Source organism: Prionailurus viverrinus, chromosome B4, assembly GCF_022837055.1.
Source record: "Prionailurus viverrinus isolate Anna chromosome B4, UM_Priviv_1.0, whole genome shotgun sequence".
NCBI classification, from domain to species: Eukaryota; Metazoa; Chordata; class Mammalia; order Carnivora; family Felidae; genus Prionailurus; species Prionailurus viverrinus.
In genome coordinates, this window is record NC_062567.1 from 52625847 (window position 1) to 52643970 (window position 18124).

General features: G+C 38.0%; 1 pseudogene; it reads left to right on the plus strand.

Annotated features, from left to right (window-relative positions):
- The first annotated feature begins 2831 nt into the window (after positions 1-2831).
- LOC125170582 (cytochrome c oxidase subunit 1-like) overlaps positions 2832-18124 on the plus strand; it is a 46070-nt pseudogene continuing 30777 nt past the window's right edge.

Genomic DNA, 18124 nt, shown 5'->3' on the forward strand with positions numbered 1-18124 from the left:
TTTGCTCATCTGTAGGCTAATGTAAGTGTTCTGATCATGTTTAAGGAGGCTAGGTTAAGCTATGATGTTTGGTAAGTTAGGTGTAATAAATGCACTTTTTTATTTATGATATTTTCAGTTTACAAAGGGCTTATCAGGCCATAACCCCATTGTAAGCTAAGGCAGATCTATAGATGAAAAGTTGCAATGCAATAAGAAAATAACCAAATTAAAAGTTTGAATAGACACTTCATAGAAGAATTGTATCAGTTTTCTATTGTGGGATAACATATTTCCACAAACCTAAGTGACTTATAACAATACCCATTTATTGTCTTATATTTCTATAGGGCAGAAGTCCAGGTGAGCTGAACTGGGAGCTTTGCTTAGGTTCTCCCAAATACAAAATAAAAGGTGTTGGCCTGACTGGGCTCTATTTGGAGGCTCTGAGGAAGAATCCACTTCTGAGTTCATTCAGTTGTCTTAGTTGGTCACCCAGATGTCCCCAAATCCATTTTCTAAATCAATACTTCCCAGAATCTGATATTCTGCCTGAATGCAATAAGTATTTATTGAATGGCCAAATAATATATGCAAGTTGACCTCAGTGAAAAAAAAAAAAGCATATCTTCTCAAATCTTCCAGTAAAATCAACACACTAGGAATATGCTCCATGATTAGTCTGTTGTGTCAAGGGACCAATGCCTATATCCCAGTTTGAGAAACACCGTGGTAGAGTGGCTTCACAACTGATTGTTTACCAGGAAAACTTCCAGAAATATTTTTGCATACAGGTAATGATGCTGAATCATGGTGCCAAATACAGCTTTTGGTCTAAAGTGATTAGAATTTAACTGTATATCCTTATTCAGTTAACAATGGGCTAATGAAATCACTATTTAAATAGTCAAACCCAAATTTTCTGTTGCTCAGGTGGTTAGGGCCTCTCTTCTTTTATGTCAGCTCTTTCTTTGTCCAAACTGTGAAGTAGGAAGCTGAGTAGCCATCCTCATAACTTAGGTAATAGCAAAGTAGTGGGAAATAGTGAAATTACAAGATTATTTGGGAATATAATAAGGAATATACTGGGAATATAATAAGGATTTTCCTGGCCTCCCTGAAGACTGTAGAGAACACTGCAGAATAAAGATAAGTCAACAAGCAATTGCAATAAGGGTTAGACATAATTTTGGAGGTCAGTAGAGAAAACCCAGAACATCAGTGTTGGTCAGGAAAAATTTCTCCATCTCTTTAGGACCTTGGTAAAATACAAACTCTCTTTTCTGAAATAAAGTGTATATTTTTAGAGCTTTGTAGTCATAATAAAAATGTAAATATCTATAGTATATTAGTATACTGTATTATCATTATATAGTATACTCCTCTTTCTCTGTGTCTCTTTCCCCACTCCTAAACTAGCCACACCTCCCAATTCTTTATTTAATTGCACTGGTAATCAGATTTAAAGCCTTGGAGTAATCTTGAATTCATCGCCCACTTTCTTTTACTCTTCCTCCTCCATCCTCACAGCTACTAAATCATTTATGTTACACTTAGCAATGACTTCCATCCACCTCTTTTCTCTCTCTGCCTCCCTTCTCTCTTCGAGTCTCATTATTTATTGTATCAACTTCTTAATTGATCTCTCTCTGCCTAAACCATTTTACACATACATAGTACATTCATCTTCCTTATTATCGTGATTCTAAATTCTGGTTCAGACATCGTGCTTGTATCTGTGTTGGTTATGTCCCTGGCTGTCGTTTCTTCCTGCTCTTTCTTTGGGGGTGAATTCCTTCATTTCATCATTTTGAAGGGAGAAAAGGCATTAATGAAGTAGAAAAAATTTAAATTAAAAAAATTAAAATTAAAAAAATATTAAAATTAAAAAATAAAAAACAAACACACACACACAAAATAGAATAAATTATGCTAGATCCTAGGTGTGTTTTGGTCTGGGTGTTGAAAGTGGCTTGATATATTAGAGAAAAAAGGGGAAAAAAGAAAAAAAAAGGAAATGGCTTGAAAATTTGAAAAAATGAATACACTGAAGTAGACTGCTGAATTCCGTGGTTCAGGTTGTGCAGATTGTTGTGTAAATCCTCAGATCAGTTTTCTAGGTGTGCAGGATGGTTTAGTGTTGGTCTGGCTGTATTTCATGGACACAAGACACACAAAAAACTTCCATGCTGTTCCTCCATCTTGGCTCCTCCTCACATTCATCTTCCTAAAACTCATCTCCCAACACTTCGCCACCACACTCACACATCTTTCATGACTCCTCTGTCATTTAAGGTCCTCCCAATGACCCCTTCTCATCCTCAGTGACCCCTTCTATACCAACCAAACTCTACTACTTACAGCTCTGATACACCTCCTATACTAACCACATCAATATCCTTGCTTTTGCTCATCCAACTGCCCAAATGATCTCTTTTATGCTTTTCCCTCTCCGAATCGTTTCCTGCTTCAATACTCTCCCCAAACAACTCATTTCCTGTATCACACAACTGTGGATCTAGCACAGCATTTGCCACATTGAGGATATAAAACTGATTGCTACAGAGGGTTTTTTTGGTAATTGCAGTCATAGTGCCCCCTCCATGGTGGCATTTGCAGTGTTTCCCCCATGAGGCACAGACTCCAGTTCAAGCCAGCACACTCGTCCCTAAGTCAAGGTAACCTAGAAGGCAGAGGTCTCAGTGGCTGCTACTCCTTCTTTTCTCCCTTCAAGTGCAAAACATAGATTACCCAGAGGACAAATGAGAAAAGGCTGGTGGACTCTAGCCAAACAAATAGTCTTCTATCATCTCTTAAATCATGCCTTTGCTCATTAGCTCATAGCAACCTTCATGGACAGCTGGGTATTTTCCTACCTTAAGCCTTTTGAAAATGAGAGCAGAGATTCACCTGGAGAGAACTGCAGAAGGTAAGAGCAATGAGCTGTGTTCTTGGAGGGATATCAGGGAGGACGCTTGTAGGTGTGAGCCCAATAGGATTTTGAGTCAAGTATATTGTCTTTAAAGCAATGAACTTTTTTCCAAATCATTCTATTGTTACGTGAGTCTAGCAATAGAAACCAGAGAGCAGCTCCTCCAAAGATGGTTTGTAGGAATCAAGGATACTCATAATGTTTATACAAAACAAAAGCATAAGTAAGATCTATATCTCCATTACTATGTGTCCTATAATCTGGAAATACAGACTTATACACATGCATTTAATACTGAATATTCAATGGTCCTTACTGAGGATGTGAATGTAGACAAACTTCCTTAGGAAATGCTATAAAAGGACATAAGGTTACAGTCAAAATTAGAAAAACACACACACACACAAAAAAAAACCCCAACAACATGATGTTTTTCCTGGAACAGCAGATCACAGAGGCTAATATGGGAAACGGATCCTGAGGGCGTTTAATAAACTTAGATAAGCCCTAATGATTACATTGGCTGAGTCACGTAATAACATTTTTTTTTTATTCTGCAAATGTGAGCCTTTTAAAGAGTGCATTTCCTTTTTTAATGATTCATTTGGGAAAAAAGATATCCGTGTTACGACAGAGAAAGTACAATTCATTGGTCCTTGGTGAAAATAATGTCTTGAAAACCAACAGGTTGATCTTGCTTCCACCAGCTCCAATGAGCTATTATTTCTTGTAACGAAAAGTACTGCGACTTGGATTAATTTATTCTTTCAACAAATACTTACTGACCATCTACTATGTGTCTCATATGTGGTTGGAGAAAATAGCACTACAGAAAGTAGACATACCTCCTGCTTTTCTAGGACTTTAAGTCTAGCAAGGAAGGAAACTGTTAAATAAATAAGAATCATTGTTTAAAATAAAATGGTGGTCTTACAAGGAAAAAGTATACAGCATATAATTGCCAGACCAAACCTAGACCAGGAAGTTTCCCTATGTAAATTAAATTTAAGCTGTAGCTTGGTGGGTGAGAAAGAGTATACCAGGTGAAAAGTAAGACAAGTTAGGGAAGATAATTATGTTTTTTGTTTTGTTTTTTTAAAGGTTTATTTTTTAATTTTTATTTATTTTTTAGTGTTTATTTTTGAGAGAGAAGCATGAGCAGGGGGGGAGGCAAAGAGAGAGGGAGACAAAGATCTGAAGTGAGCTCTGCACTGAGAGCAGAGGGCCTAATGAGGGGCTTGAACTCACGAACCATGGGATCTTGACATGAGCCAAAGTCAGACGCTCAACTGACTGAGTCACCCAGGTGCTCCTTATGTTTTTATTTTTGAGAGACAGAGAATGAGCAGGGGAGGGGCAGAGAAAGAAGGGAGCATATAGGGTCCTAAGCAGTTTCTGAGCTGACAGCTGTGACCTGGATGAGGGGCTTGAACTCACCAACCATGAGATCATGACCTGAGCTGAAGTCTGGATGCTTAACTGACTGAGCCACCCAGGTGCCCCAGGAAAGATAATTATGCTTTAAGACAAGAAAGCATGTGCAAAGGTCCTGAAGTATAAGAGGCTGTCTGCCTATTGAGGCACCAGTAGAAGATCACCCACTGAAGGATGGTAAGTGCAAGGAAGAGCAAGGTAAGATGACACAAACACGCCCGGTCTTGGAAACTCATGGTAATGAGCTTAAATTTTATTCTAATATCAATAGGACACCAGGCAGCAGGCATTTTTTTTTTTTTACTTCAGCCTATGTAGAAGTTTTTTATACTCATCTCATTTCTTGTGTTGAATTATTTTTTCATATAATACTAAATCAACTTACTGATTACGTGGTAGAAATATCTTCATTTCTCATATTATATATTAATATCATATGTACTTATAATATATCTTTGGAAAAGCAATACCTGTGAGCAAACTACTATCACTGCAACCTTCAGCATTATGATTTTTCTTTTACACATTTTGCTAAATTATTAAGTATGTTAACCAAGGTAATGCTAAGCTGCTCTGTCAAAGAGACCCCACAACCTTATTCCTTATTTATATTACAGTTCAAACCTTATGTTCCTGATGAACAGATAGTTTTCCTCCATGTGGTGACTCAAGACCTCAGCTTCTTCCAAATGCTTGCTGTGCTGTCCCTTGGGATAGAGATTCCCAAGCTTTGCTGGAAGAAGATGATTAGAATCACCTGAGAGCTTTTGAAAATCCTGATGCCAAGGCTGTACCCTGTATAAATTAAATAGGAATGTCTGAAGGTGGGAGCAAGACATCCAGCTAGTGATGGGAAAAGAGAGTGGGGAAAAGGCATACATGCTTCCTAAAAGTCTCGTGTCAGAAGTGACACATATTCCACTGATTGAAGCCACGCACACAGTCATGCATTATCTGTAAATAAAGCTGGGAAAAACAATCCAGCTATGTGCCCAAGAAAGCAACAGTCAATAGATTTTGTTATAGAAACTATAGAAACCATCTCATTGTGAAGGCTGCTTTTAGGCAACGGGCTTCAGCAATGGAAACTTGAGCAAGGCAAAAGGGCCCATGGTGCCCTCTGAGCTGAAAGCAAACAGCCTTAAAATAGCCAGAAGCCCTAACTGACCAATGACAACAAGGTACAGTTCCTAGGATTACCAAAAAAAGGAAAACTCCGTATGTTCCCATACTTCCTCACTCTGCCTTATAACCGTGGTCCTCCACCACCGTCTTTTGGCCGTCTCTCCTTTGCTGTCCTGTCCCGCTGCTCCCTTGCAGGGTATTCAATAAACTTCCAACTCTTTTGTTCTTCTTTGGGTGAATTCTTTCACTGCCTGTGCTGCCAGCCCCCACCCAACTGGGACACCCAACATTTTGTGCCCCCCCCATCCGATTGTAGAGCCCCACACTCATGTGTTGCTATTATGTTAAGTCCCATTTTTTTTTTAATTTTTTTTTCAACGTTTATTTATTTTTGGGACAGAGAGAGACAGAGCATGAACGGGGGAGGGGCAGAGAGAGAGGGAGACACAGAATCGGAAACAGGCTCCAGGCTCTGAGCCATCAGCCCAGAGCCTGACGCGGGGCTCGAACTCACGGACCGCAAGATCGTGACCTGGCTGAAGTCGGACGCTTAACCGACTGCGCCACCCAGGCGCCCCAAGTCCCATTTTTTAAATTACTGTTGAATTTGATTTTTCTTTTTCTACCCCTACATATCTGAAATTATTTCAACCTTTGTTGAAATAAAGAAACACCTTTGTTTCTTTAATTTTTTTCTGGGTTTGGCATCTAGAAAGCCATAAGTGAATATTTGCTGAATTTTATTGTGTTCATTGATATTTAAGTAGACATGGAAAAATCTTGAGTGACGATCTCATAACATGTGAGCCCATTTGTTTAGTATCAGGGATGAATTCTGAAGTCAGAGTCACTGGTTTTGGTAGAGAATCAGCTCTCATGGCACACATTTATCTATGCAAGCTGTGCACGTGTTACTGTTTTTCAAAATTTTATTTGTACTTGGCTTTCAAAATAGAATTTTGGGCTAAGACCAGCAGATTTCAGATACCAAAATGTGGAAGAACACCTGGTAGCACTTGGAAAAATTAGCTAGCCAAAACCAATCATGTAACTCTTAATGGTTCCTTGACCACAGGAGTCAGGAGTTAGAGCATAGAAGGGGATTTCTGAAGGGGACTTTGGGAACAGTCTTTTAAAAGAGCCCCCCTAAAGGGAAAGAGTATGAGGAGTTTCCTCCTAAACCCAAGTCGTGGGAGAGGGAGAGGCGATTTAAGGAAACCAATTGCGGAACTCCATGTGTGCCTCCTGTAGTTTGAGGGACAGAGTGAACAGACATCACATCACCCGTGGTAATTCTACAAGGCGAGAAGCTGGATGGAAAGGTGAAGTGTGAGATATAGTAGAACTCCACTCCCAGCAGTTGTACTTGCTGGGCTGTGATTTGTGACTGCTCTCAAGTCTCTGAGCTCCCCAGAAAGTGGGGGAGGACTGTCCTGTACATGTTTGGAATCTCTGGGCTCTGTTGTCTTAAGGTCTCAAGCAAGACTTCCATTTTCACACTCTATTACACATCATTTTAATCTTCTTAATACCATATAAACAGGAATCTGAAAAGTCCAAAAGGAGGAGTTCAGCTTTTGGGGTATTTTTAGACAAGATTAAAAGAAGATAAAGTGAAAGCCCTTCACAAACTGTAAAACACCATAAAATGGTAAGATGTTAGTGTTATTTGGTGCTCATTTAGTATAAATACTTATTACACTGAAAAGATCCCTTATCAAAATATAATATAGGGATATGTAACCATACTTGAACCAGGTTTAGTTTGTTTGGGGCTTTTCTGTATTTAGTATTTAGTCAAGACTTCATGGGTTTAAACTTGGCAAGGAAAATGAAAAGAAGAAAAAAAAAGAAAGCTAACTTAAAACATTTTCCGTAATTCCCCTTGTCTTTTCGTCTTTCTCCCAATTTTTTGTTTCTCTGGAAAAACACCAGGGAAAATATTTCAAGTAGTTATTTTAAAAGACAAAGAGGAAGTTAAATGGAGTGAAACCTTTCTTTCAAAACACAGTAAACAACACAACGGATGTAATTCTCATCCAAAAGCTGAACTAGTAACTATAAAAACCAAGAGTTAATACCACTTGTCATAGGAAAATGGCAACAAAACTTAGTCAATAGATAGGAAAATATACCAAACTTTAAGGAGAGAAGATTTACTCCAAAGAGAGGAAGAAGATGAGATATGATTAAAACTAGAAATTCTGAGGAGAAAGGGAAAATGTGCAAGCAAATTTTATAGTGCTGGGGATTTCTTTTTAATAGGAGGAAGAAAAAATAATGTGTCATCCATTTTACACATGTTACTGGTAAATTATTCTTATAAAGGAACATAAAATCTTGACATAAATGTAATTAAATCCATGCTGTCCACAGTGAGCATGAAATGCGATCTCTGACTCTGGAACTGTTGGGAGGATGTCTAATTGTTTCGCACATAAGTTATATATATCCAGGTTTCCATCCAGTGAGGGATCTGTTGCTAGCTCAGTCCCATACTGGAAGGATGAAAAGATAGGAGCTCATAGAAATTTATAACTTGATCAAGTTCCTATTGTTAAGCATAAGGCAAGGTTGGGATTCAAACCCAGACCTAGTCTGAATCCAAAATCGGGTCTCTTGTAACAGTACCCAATTCACTGGCTGCATAAGAAATAATTAAGAAGGAAGGTCCTGGAAGAGAAGGATTCTGTGTTGCACAAAATATCATAACACAGAACTGTATGGAATGAGACAGTGTGGGATCCCTTTCCTTTTGGGCTCTAGAAAACAGGTACCTAGATGAGTCAAGTGTGCAAACTGTTGATTGGGAAGTATAACACCTTAAAAGAAAGAGGAGGAAGTAGGATTGGACAAGGGGAACTGTCAGACCATGACACAGACCTGACAAAAGCTCTGCCAGCCTTGTGACAGGAATCTCCAGAGCAAAGCCATGCCCCTGTAGCCCCATGTTGCACCACTTTGCTCAGTCATGGGCTGGGGAGCACACTGAGAAGAATCTTGATCTTTGTTCAAAAACCTATGCAGATCATAAGGAAACCAATTGCTGGAGAATTGTCAGCTCCCACCCCCATCTCCTTGTGGTGGGGTAGCAGGCCCTTTGAAGGGGATCTGAACAGCTCACCTCAGCATCTGCCACAGATACACAGAAGAGGAGCAGAGTTTGGATGAGTCAGGAAAAGAAAGCAGAACAGAGAGCATTCTTCTGACCATACATATGTCCCCTACGTTTCCTGAGTCATAACAGTTTGAATTTAAGAACAAGATGATAAAAACAACTATTAAAAAAGAAAAAGCCAATTGCTTGGGTGGCTCAGTTGGCTAAGCATCCAACTTTGGCTCAGGTCACGATCTCACAGTTCATGAGTTTGAGCCCTGCATCGGGTTCCTGCTCTCAGCACAAAGCCTGCTTCAGATCCTGTGTCCCCTCTCTCTCTACCCCTCCCCAGCTTGCTCTGTCTCCCTTAAAAATCACTAAACAGGGGCACCTGGGTGGCACAGTCGGTTAAGCATCCGACTTCAGCCAGGTCACGATCTCACGGTCCGTGAGTTTGAGCCCCGCGTCAGGCTCTGGGCTGATGGCTCCGAGCCTGGAGCCTGTTTCCGATTCTGTGTCTCCCTCTCTCTCTGGCCCTCCCCCGTTCATGCTCTGTCTCTCTCTGTCCCAAAAATAAATAAAAAACGTTGAAAAAAAATTTAAAAAAAATTTAAAAAAATCACTAAACATGAAATAAAGGAAAGAGAGAAAGAAAGAAAGAAAGAAAGACTATCTATCTATAATCCTACTTACTCCTCAAGAAATACAGCATCCAGAAGACCTTTCCAAATAAATTTGAGAATATCCAGTGGGTTTCTCACACAAGTTTTGTTTTTTAATGTTTTATTTTACTTTTGAGAGAAAGAGAGAGAGACAGAGCACGAGCAGGGGAGGGGCAGAGAAAGAGGAAGACACAGAATCTGAAGCAGGCTCCAGGCTCTGAACTGTCAACACAGAGTTCAACACTGGGCTCAAACCCACGATCCGTGAGATCATGACCCAAGCCAAAGTCGGATGCTTAACCGACCAAACCACGCAGGTGCCCCTCACATGAGTTTTAATAACATTCTGTTGACTACCTTGGGGAAACCTACTACTTTTCTTAGATCCTGGTCCAGATCATTGAGATAATGTGTCTAATTGTGCCTAAGTTAAGAATAGCAGCTATGCCATTGTTACCCATTGATAGTATCACTGCCTAGACACTGCCCCACTGATGATGCCAAGTAGCCCAAGTCTTGATATCTAGTCAGGGCTCCTATTCCAGAGAATAGAAGGTGTTGAAACCACCTCTTTCTTATTATCCACACCACTAGTGCAGCTAACATTCTGTCGATGTGTCCAGATTCCACCATTTCCAGAAGACTCATTGTCTCATGGAGGTTGTAGAGAAACAGCTTTCTGAGATTTTGCTTACTTTTTTACTGTAGCTCCCATGCTGTCAGGCTGGGGATGGCTGGGCCAATTGATAATCTAAGTGACAAATGCAAATACACTCCCTTTTAACAATAATATATTGGATTTGACCAAACTTCTGTACTTCTATTTTCTCTTGCCTGGGGAGTTCTTTCTTGGTTGGAAAACAGACCCTTGTTGTGTTTCCCATTCCCAGTTTTCCAGACTTATGCAGATATTTTTATATCTGAGGATGCAATCTGAGATAACTATAATATTTGCTTAAGAGTTTTCTCCAGTTCCTAGGGAATGGGAAACTAATATTAGAAAGGAATGGAGTAGCTGATAATTTTTACAGCATGATTTCTGTAAGAAACTGAATACAATTATCATCTACAGTGTAAGTCAGTTATTCTCAGCAAACCCTTTTTATGTCTTTATAAAGAGTTAAAGAACTCTTCCTGACAGAATAGCAGGCCTCACATGACCATAATTTACAGGTCTGCTGACCAAATTGGGCAGAACCAACTCTCCTCACAAATAGTCTTGAATATTATATTTGATTTTTCCATGTGTTACACAAATACCAGCTTAGAATGTTTTCAGTCCAGCTATTTGCATGTGAGGAAATCAAGATAATGCTTAATACTTTGGAACTAACCTTGAAGTTCAGCATCAATCCTACAATCTACATTGGAATCATTTGTTAAAAGTGTTCCTCGCTGGAAGCCTAAATGCCCTAAAATGCACACCTTTATCTGGGTTGCTACCTTATAAGACAATGTTAGGAGGGGCAGTATTGGGTCAGCACTTTTAGGAAAGTACTGAAGAAAACCATTAACATTCAAGACTTTAAGCTTATTTCTTGTCATTCATTCAGCATATGACAGTTTTTCAGTTTCCTTGGGATAGAAGAGAAACTGAGGCAAGTAGCATTTTAGTTTTTTCCCCAGCTCTCTCAGAAACCTCCAATTATTTTCTAAGAAAAAGACAATAAAAGAGAGGATTCCTTACCAATCCTTTTCATGCTACAGAAATCAAACACATCTGTAGTCCAGAGAGCACACAACTATGTTCACCTCCTCTTCTGGTTACAGTGGTGACATATTCTTCCTGTCTATCCTTCTTGAGGATATCAGGTTTTCCACACTTCTGTCTCTGGAGCTCTTTGATCTCACAGCTTTGTCTACACTCTCTCTCCAATTTTTTTCTGTCACTGATCTTAACAATTAAGGACAATTTAGGACCCTGCTGAGCACCTAAGACTATAGGGTTCTTAACCAAGACTGGAAGGATAAGAATCTTGCTTACAGTTTGAATTTGAAGTTCTTTCCACATAAAACTCAACTGCAAGAGAAAAGAGACAGAAGATCCACCCTGAAAGATTAAGAAAAAAAATTTAAAAATTAAAAAACAAGGAAACAAAAGAAGAGTAAGAACCATTTCATAGACACAGCCCCAAGTCTCTAACCAGACTAGTGTGCAAACATGTTTGCAGCCCTCAGAAGTGGTAGGAGAGGGGTGTGGAAGGCTAATGAGACCAGCTAATACCTGGATCAGATTTTAATCCTTACATAGAACACGATTAAGGTATAGAACTGAATGAAACCTTGCTGAAAGGCCTTTCCTGGAGAAGCTGTCCCTAACGTAGATCTAGGAAGGGGAAAAAGTGGCTCAGCAGCCAGGGCACTGACACACAAGCTCATCGTGGCTTGCACTTTGGGAGAAAACAAATCTTAAATGAGAAATCTATTCCTTTGGCCTGCACTTTTCAGAATAGAAACCTGCATGGTATCAGAGAATCCTCTAACTGAGAAGCAAACATAAATATTGGTCCTCAGCCAGTTGTACTCTTACGTGCTAAATCGGATGTAAAATCACCCTGCAGAGACATCTTGGTGGATAATGTCAGTGTCTGGGCTTCACCCAGATCCCCTAGATCCATTTTTACTGTTTCTTGAGGCAGGGACTCCCTCTGGGGTATGCTTTCCCAGCCAGCACCATTGGACCTCCTGTTTCAGAGCACTGCCCTCCAAGACACATTCTCCCATCCGATTTTCATAGCTCTCTAGTCTCAGTTGCAACAACTTGGCAACATAAATTAAACTCCAGAATCAGGCTGAGATCTTTTTCTATGGGACTTTGCCTGAGGTCACACCCTTGCTCAGACTCCTCCTCTTCTCTCTCCTATTTTCCTCCACTCCCTCACCAGCTTGCCTAGAATACTCCTTTAATACACACTACCAGTGAACCCTCATCTCAAATGTCTGGTTCTAAGGAACGTGACCCAACAAACTCCCATGAGATTCTCTCAGGAAAATAAACAAGCACCTCTAAAGACACACTCTCTAGAAAAAAATTACAAAACATACAAGGGAAAAAATCTGTCTGAGACAGAGTGTGCAGAAAGAACAAAAGTATTTAGTGCTACTAAGGACTTCATGTAACAGAAAAACAATTTGACAGAATATATAAATTATCCAGGATAGAGATGGAGAGAACTAAAAATGGAAAGTATGACAGAGAGTTTAAGAGAGACAGGAAAACAATGAAAAGCTTTGCCATACTTCTCATAATTCCCAAGAAAAGAATAGAAAGACTGGTGGAGAGGAAACATCTGAAACAATAATGTCTCAATAGTTTACAGAAGTCATGAGAGAGAGGAAACAACACAATTCCAAATAAGACAAAAAAAAAAAGAAAAAGAAAAGGAAAAAGTAGATACATCTGAAATAAACATTGCAAAACACAAAAGCAGAGAGAACATCTTAAAAGTAACCAGATAGGAAAGACAGATTAACCATGAAGAAAGAATCATTAGACTACCAGGACAGCAATGACAGAGGCCAGAAGAGAGCAAAATTGTGTTTTCAAAGCGTAAAATGACCATCAGTATAAACTAAACCAAATTAAAATACCACTAAAGAAGGAGAAAACAAAAACATTTTCAGACAGTGACTGTGAGATTTTATAAGGTAGTTAATAGATTTTCGCTAAAGAAAGAGATTGACCCCAGGAGGAAGGTCTGAGATGTAAGAAACAGTGCAGAACAGAAAAAGAAAGTGGGTAAACAGATATGGTTCAACTAAATTAGCATAGACACTGAAAACTACCATCCCTGCAACAAAAATGCTCACTGTGGGGAGGGGAGGGCTTAACAGCAAGATGAATTTCAGTAACAATAACACACATAGATCACTGAGGAGATTAGAGTTAATTCATTCCACCAATTTTATATAATCTGAGAGGAGAGTAGAATGCTGGTGATCTTTACACTTTCTATGCCATATATGAACACTGTGAACTTATCCACTTAAAGGATAGAAAGTGAATACATTTTTACCATAGGATAATATAAGAAGAACAACAGGATATTTTGAAAAAAACATGATTTGTGCAGTAGGAAAAGAGAAGAAAATATACAGAGTGAAATATGGGAAGTAGAAAACTGGAATGAGATGACAGTGCCGGTGAATGTGGCCATATCAGTATCAGATGAGAGACATTTGGGTGGGAGGACAGCACTGTTATATTTTGAAAGGGTTGTATAAAAGGAGCAATTCATTAGGAAGATGTATCACTGTTGAACTTGTACATGCCCCTAACAACGTATATGAATTACGATTATGACAGGATGAAAAGATGGAGATTTACTAAAAATATAGGTGATTTGAACAACACAATTAACATACATGATATAATACACATATAGAGAGACTTGTATCTAATAATTAGAAAGAAATTATTTTGAAGCACACATGGATATTTACAAAATTTGACCTCATATTAGGCTACAAAGCAAGTCTCAACAAATACCATGTGACTCATGTCTATATAAACCCATGTTTTCTTACCATAAAAAATTAAAAACAAAATAACAAACAGCCCATATATTTGGGAATTTAAGAACATATTTCTTAATAATTAAATTGTCAAAGAAATACAAATTTGGATAAAACAGTTATGTATTATAAAAATACTGCTTATCAAAACTTATGGAATAAAGTCAAAGCAGCACTTAGATAAATTTTATAGTGTCATATTCATGTATTAGTGAAACTAGTAAAATTAGCAAAAAATAATGAGTAAACTGTCAAAATCAAGAAGTGGAAAAAAAAACCCCAAAGTAGAATAAAAGGAATAATAAAGATAGGAGAAGAAAACAATAGCAAAGTTTCCACCTGCTTTTAATGGCTTCCTACTGTACCTTAGACCAGAATCTATAAAGTCCTATCTTCCTGTCTGACTGCACTTCCTAGTGCTCTTCCTCTGGCTCCCTGGCCTACTTTGTGCTCCTCAAACATGCCAAGCTCCTTCCTTCTGTAAGACCTTTGCACTTGCTTTTTCCTCTGCCCGGAACACCCTGCCTTTGAATTCCAAAAGTATCCATTGCATTCATGGCTGTATCAAAAAATGTTTATTGAGGATCAGTTATGCTCCTGACACTGTTCTTGGCCCTGGGAATACAGCCATGAAAACAGACAAAAGACTCTGTTACTATAGAGTATATGCCCTGGCAGTTTTATGATTCAGAAGGTCTTTCCTCATCAGTGACCTAAATGTCAATGCTATTCATTTTTTTTGTCTTCCTATTTATCTGTCTCTTCCTAGCAGTGTGCCACTTCTTTGAGATGAGGGACCTTGTCTAACTTTGCTCATCACTGTACTCCAATGGCATGGAATGATGCCTGAAACAATTATGTTTTTGGGAAATAACATTTCATTTACATAACATAACATAACATTTCATTTACATAACATGTCATAACATTTTGGGAATGTTAAAATGAATGTTGAAAATTAATGAAAATCAATGTTGAAAGAAAGAATTCATGGAAGGTATTTCAGAGGAGGAAAGTGTTATAAATACAATTGAGGAAAACAGAAGAAACTGCCTATAGCAAAGAGACCGTGTGTGTGTGTGTGTGTGTGTGTGTGTGTGTGTGTGTCTACAAGAAGAAAAAAGACTCTGTGTAAAGGCAAGAGAATGGACATCATGACTGAAGAATAAGAGGTTGGATGAGCAGACGTACCAGATCTAAAGTCTCTATGCAGCACAAAGGAATTAACATTTAATCTTACAAAAAGCCATGTGTATGATGGCCATCTATTTCAACAAAAGATGGGAATTTTAAATCCATGTTTTAAGATTTGATTTAAAAAGTAAAGAATGTTTTTATTTTGTTTGAGTAAAATAACTACTTTAATGGTTATAATTGTTTATTTATTTTTATGGACTCAATTTTAACTGCATAACTATATAATTGGTAAAAGGATATTTAATTAATAATTAACTTTATATTGTGCTTCATATAAACATAAACATTGAAAGAGGTGTAAATCAAGCACTGGAACTCAGTTATGTGCAAAATTAGGATGTATTTTCCCTAACTGGTACCAAATTTACGAGCCTACTTGTATCTGGGTGGTGACTTTGTCATCATCACCATCATTATTATATTTAACATGTATTAATTGTTTCTTATGTCCAAGATACTATTCTAATTCATTTAGTTTTTTCAAAAAACTTTGGTGCAGGGACAATTAATTGCTTTAGGTCAGATAGCTAGTGAACAGAGTAGCCAGGATTCAAACATAGTAGTTTGACTTAAAGACTGAACCACTACTCATGCTGATTCGGTCCTTCCTGATGAATTCAATCCTGCCCACTGAAATGTGTCCCTTAATCTTTTCATGGAAATGTATACTGTCCAGCTTTAAGTCATATTCTCATGGCATCCTTCTCCACCTCCCTGATTTTCTCTGCCCACCTCTTATCTGTTCCTCTTCAGAGGCATCTGCCACCAATGTTACCCTCTGGTTTGACCACTGGAATTGGCCAAAGACAAAGTCACAGTCAGGTGCTTTCAGAAGGATGAGAGGAGGTCCCTGTCCTCCGTCAGATTCAGTGTGATGTCATTGGTTCCAGTGACTTGGGAGTCTCCATGTAGACGGCATCTGGGGTTTTCTTAGCCAATGTACATCTCCCCAAACCCTCATCTGTGGTATATATGTGTGTGTGTGTGTGTGTGTGTGTGTGTATACATATATACATATATATACATATATACATATATATACATATACATGTATATGTATATATATGTATATATGTATATATATACATATATACATATATATACATATATATACATATATACATATATATATACATATATATGTGTATATATATATATATATACACTCAGAAGGGTGTATACTGAGTATACATTCTGAGTATACATTCTACTGAACAATAATCTAAGGGGCTCCTGTCTCTCTGCTCAAATTTGGGCTCTCTCAGGTGGAATCTTGAATACTAACTTCTGTGCCCCCTAGGAATAAGGGTATGGTGGCCCTTAATGTCTTCTCTTTATAGGCACTCTATGCTACTTTCATGCCCTGCTGGCCTTCTGCTTCTGTGAACCCACTTACAAGTGGGCTTTCTGTCTTCATAAATCTCCAGATGAAAAGTCAATGGTATTCCTCAATTTTTAGAACCCAAATTTAGGAACATGCAAGTCTAGTGCCTCCTCCAATTTGAGGACTAGGGGCTGGTTAAATATTTCAGTAACTATACTCTCAAGAAGATGACTATTTTTCTCTTTCCCCTCAGGGTTCTGTGGGAACCCACCACTTTGTAAATTGAACAATAGGGTGCCCCATTAACTTAGGAGTAAGAGAGAAGGGACATTCTTTGTGCTTAAAAGGTGAATTCAGTGTCTTTTGTTCTCAGCTGTGAGTTTAGTATGTCCTATTCACCAGTCACTAACACCAGGGGACACTGGAAAGGATCTGAGTTGGTACATCATATCCTCATGTCCACATCAACACATTCGTGTTATGAAACCACTGAAAGACAGTGACATCAACACCATCTGAATCAGCATAAGGAATTAGAGAGAGTTTATAGGGTATTAGTGACTTTTGATAATAAACACATCCTCTTGATATATTCAGCTCAAATAAGTTAAGATTAAAACCACCACTTTTAAAAGTTAAGAACCATATGGGCTGAGCTTCCTCTTTTGGTAATAAAATATATGGCTTACTTTTGAAGAATTTATTTTTCTGTGAAATATCAAATACCAAATACTACAAGTTTTTCTCAGGTAATGTGCACTTTCAGTGTTTGCATTCAACTTTAAAATAAAGTTAACCATGTCTTTCTACTATATTTTAATAAAGTCTTCATCTTCTAAAGCTATTTGTCAGGGTAAAAATAAAATAAATTAAAATTAAATTAAATATAAAATAAAGTTAACCATGTTTTGTATAGATTCTGATCATATTTATTATGTAAATATATTATAGTGAGAAAAACAAATAATTAAGTATTAGTGTAATGCTTAGCTCAAACAGAGCCTGTGTTCTAATTTGAAAAATATGGTTGGCATAACCAATCTCATTATTATCCGAGGGAAGCCTAAATGACAACATATATAAAGCATAAGAATAGGCACTTGGTCCAAGTTTGCTATTTTTCCGTCCTCAGTATTGCAATCTATTTTTCCCATAATTCTTTGTTTTCGACTCAAAATTTCTTGAATTAAAAAAAAGTTCTAGGAAATAACATAGTATGTTCTTTGCATTATAAAATTATCATTCATTCTAAAAGTCCTTCGTTTTAGGGACTTAGTTTTAGTTTTTGGCCAAGACCAGGTCATAACTGTATTGCTCTTGGCCAAAAACTGTTCTACCTACTTATCCTTGCCTTATCCCTGCTGATTAGCAAAACTTGGCAGCACAGTCCTTGAAAGTGATACGTTCTAGTTTCCTGGAGACTGTTTAATGTACGGACTCAAAAAGTTCCAGTCTTGGAAAAACTTCCCTTAAAAAGATTTCAGTAACCCAAAGCAGCATAGTCAACTTCCACCATCTAACCTCACTTAGAAAGTATTTTCCTGACTGGTTATGGAAGTTGCTCACCATCACAAATCTGTGATTAGACATCCTACCATTTCTCAGCCATTCACTTCTGAAATTTTGTAATTTTCGATATTCCTATAATGGTTGTGAAACTCAAATTTTGTTTTTCTTCTGCGGTGTTGCTCCCCCTAGTGCTGAGTCAAAACACTGAATATTTGTGAAACAACCTAAGCATTTTGCTAAATGAACTAATAGAAAAGATAACTGCAGAAAGAATTCTAGCATTTACACACTAAAAGTATTTTATATGCAAATCAGGGATAGGGTCCTTGTCATCACCATATCTCCATCTG